This window comes from Physeter macrocephalus, chromosome 14, assembly GCF_002837175.3.
Source record: "Physeter macrocephalus isolate SW-GA chromosome 14, ASM283717v5, whole genome shotgun sequence".
NCBI classification, from domain to species: domain Eukaryota; kingdom Metazoa; phylum Chordata; class Mammalia; order Artiodactyla; family Physeteridae; genus Physeter; species Physeter macrocephalus.
Window position 1 is genome coordinate 117,691,482 of NC_041227.1, and position 3,807 is coordinate 117,695,288.

The following is a 3,807-nucleotide window of genomic DNA, read 5'->3' on the forward strand; positions in this document are numbered from 1 at the left end:
TTTTCTATTGGCTGTAGCTCTCAGTAAAAAAAAATAAATAAATAAAGTTTGGAACCGTCACTGTATGTATATTTATGTTTATATATTATATTTATGCGATTGAACTATATGTATATTAAAAATCATTCACGCACCACAAAATTTTCGTTATTTTTTAAACTATGAATAGAAGTTCCAATATTTTCTTACCACACCCTAAAGGATCATCTGATGCACCCCTAGGTGCATTCCCCACTTTGGAAACCAAATTTCTAAAGAAAAAGCTGCGCCCCTACCCTCTCTTCAATCCCAGCCTCAACAGGGCATCTAGACAGGTAGCTTTGCCTCCTCTCCAGGACCAAACCAAACCCTCCCTGGAGGACCAAGTGTCCTGGTCACTTGCTCCCGTCACAACCTCAAGACAGCCTGAAACGTCCTCCACCATCACCACCACCACCACCACCAGACACACACCAACCTGCCCTGCACCCACGTTAGACTGCTGGTCTGGAGGTGCAAAACCTCTCCCGAAAGCAGCCTCCTGGCCCTCCTCCCCACTCCCCACCCCTGGCCCAACACTTGCACTTTGCTCTGCCTCCTTGCTTTTCTCTGCCACAACCCCATGGGGTGGGATGTTCTGGAACTAGACAGTCCTGTGCTGACATCCTGGCTCCGCCACGTGGTGTATGTGTCCTAGGCCAGTTACATAACATCTCTGAGCCTCAATTTCCTCATCTGCACAATAGGGATAACAGCCTCCACCTTGGGAGAGGACATAGAGTGGCTGCCAGAGTGCCGGGCACACAGAAAGTGCCCCATAAATGCGGTTCCTTCCTGGGAGTAGGTCTGAGTAGGCTCTCACTAGGTGCCAGCTGGGCAGTGGGTGCTTAGTCTCTGTCTCTGGCTGTCTGATGTGCCCATAACTGGCCTCAGATCCTCCTGGGGAAGGCGGTGGTCCACCCCAGGGCTTCTGAAGCCCCAGGTATCTGGTACAGAAAGCATGTCCTCTTCCTGCTGCCCACACACCCATTAGTGGCATCTTGCCCAGCCCTATCTGTGCCACCCACCTCTCTTATCCTCTTCCTCCAGTGCCCAACCAAGGTGCCAAGGGCTTTGCTGTGGGCACCATGTAAGGGGACCAGGAATAAGTAGCTCATCGCTAGAGAGGGGACGAGCTCGCAAAAGGCAGTGCAGACCCGGGAAGTGGAAGTCCTGCTAGCCAACCCAAAAACCCAGTGTCCATTTCTGGAGACTCCCACAAGCCAACAGTGCCTTGGAGTGCCCCTGGAGACCCTGGACAGGGCAGGAATGGGGGCGGGTCAAAGATGAAGGAGTGAAAGGAGGCTGGGGTTAGGAGAAATGAAGGAGATCTTTTCTTTCCCGAGTCTAGAGCATCTGCTTAGTCAGAGTTCACCCCACTGGTTAGATTTGCATTCTTCGATTTTCAGAGGGCTTGCTCATAGTTTAAATTTTTATCCTACAATTGTGGGCTGATGCTCTGAGCTCTAAACATCATCCCCACCAGAGCCACCATTTGTAAGCACACTGCCAGGCACAGTTCCAGTCTCTTCACATGTATTAATTTCTTTGATCCTCATAATTACATGTGGAGGTGGGGAATACGATCACCTCATTTTACAGATGAAGAAACTGAGTGCAGAGAGGTTAAGCAATTTACCCAAAGGCATTATGCTAAGTGGTAGAGCTGGGATTTGACCCCAGGTCATCTGGCCTCAGGCTCTGCTATACATGCTGCACCTCACTTCATAGCTACTATTATTAGCTTCGTTTTATAAATGAAGAAACTGAAAGCCAGAGAAGTTCAGTGACTTTCCCAGGATCACCCAACAAGCTAGTGGCAGAGCCAGGCTTAGTAGGTTTGGTTAGTAAAGAGATTTGCTTAGTTTTCCATCAATTATTCTTCAACTTACAAAAATATGATAACTCACAAAAACAGCTGAACTTAAATAACATTTAAATTTGACTTAGATTAAGATTATGCATATAATCATCGGCCCTAAAAGAAATAAATACCTAGAAACAGTCTGTAATCTTTCTTGCTAATCCTTAGCTGTTATCCATCACAGCTTAATCTAATCTTGAATTTATCTAGACTTGATTAAAATACTTTTACTAATGCGCCCTAAATCTTTTATTCACTTGGTATCAGATACTGGATTGAGAACAGCTTAGCAGCTCTCAAGAGCACCTGGTGGGGATGCCACAATGCAAGAGCCTTCTGGCTTTCGGAGACCAGAAAACTCAGCTGCTTGGCCTTGGTTTCCTCATCTGTAAAATGGGAGGTTGGGCCACAGGGACTAGTTAACTAAATTCCCTTCCAACTCCATCAATCTGTGTATCTCAGGAGACCACTCTCCGCTCTGCTCATAAAGGAGATAAAAACCTTCTTCTTACCAACAGGGATTTCCAAGAGGTAACCTCTTGATAGATATTTCTTGAAATGTTCATTTTTCCACTAAATAAATACCTATTTCCACACCTGTGAAGTTCTTTGAAGACGGTGAATGTATCTTATTAACCGCTGTAACTCCAGCACCTAGCGCAGCGCTTGCCATCAAGTGGGTACTGGTTAACAGGGGTGCAGGCTCTGGGGGCGGGGCCACACAAAAGAAGTTTGAAAAGCTCCCCAGGGGATTCCAACGTACAGCCAAGGCTGGCAATGGGTGCATGTAAGGGATCATCAGCAGGAGATGTGGCCTGAGGCCCTTGGTCATTAGACTGAGGCTGGGGCGTGGACAGGTGAGGACTGCCGGGCAGCTGGATGCAGAGACGACCCCCAAGGCCTCTTGCCTGAGAAGGTAGCTATGGACATGGGAAGGTAGCTATGGACTCAGGGCAGCAGGAAGAGCTGAGGGAACCCAGAGGAGAGCAGATGAATGTGCCACCAGACCCAAGGGAGGAGAAGAGGCCGCCAAGAACTGATGGCCCCATCTGTGCTCTCTAGTGCCCATCCTGCGAAGGGGGCTTCCATTTGGTGTCCGAGGACGTGGAGGCCCAGAGAGGTCCATGACTGGCCCCTGGCCACACCCAGCTGGGGGCTCCAGGGTCTCTGGTCCTCGCTGTCCCTGGCACAGCATCTGAGAGCAGGGGCAGAGCTGATGCCCTCAAGGGGAGCCAGCTCTGTCCCCTCACTCAGGGGAGAGACGGTCCTCTCCTTACAAAGGGACATGCAAAGACAGCTGATCAACATCCGCATGATGAAAGATGTTTCTTTTTATGAATTTTAAGTATATATGTGTATATAATGTTTCATCAGACATTTTTTTCTTTCTTTTCTTTAGTCGAGGTACAGTTGATTTACAATGTTCTGTTACTTTCTGGTGTACAGCAAAGTGATTCCGTTATATATATATTCTTTTCCCTTATAGGTTATTACAAGATATTGAACATAGTTCCCTAGAGAGTAGGTCCTTGTCATTTATCTATTCATCAGACACTTTTATTAAGTCAACGCCAAATTCCTTCCCACTTCTCCTGGGTCTGATGTGAGGCTGACATCCCTCTTAGAGGCACCCCCATTTGGAGGGGGGAGCTGGGAAAGGGACACATTAGGCATTTGTTAGTTTGTGATACCACGACGATAAGGGAGCTGTCCTCCTTCTCCTCCTGGGTCTGGGAATCACAGGACAGGAGGGAGTTCCCTGCCAACAAAACTCAGTCAAAACAGCTCCTTCGTGCTCCCCTGGTGGCGCAGTGGTTGAGAATCCGCCTGCCGATGCAGGGGACACGGGTTCGTGCCCCGGTCCGGGAGATCCCACGTGCCGCGGAGCGGCTGGGCCCGTGAGCCATGGCCGCTGAGCCTGCGCG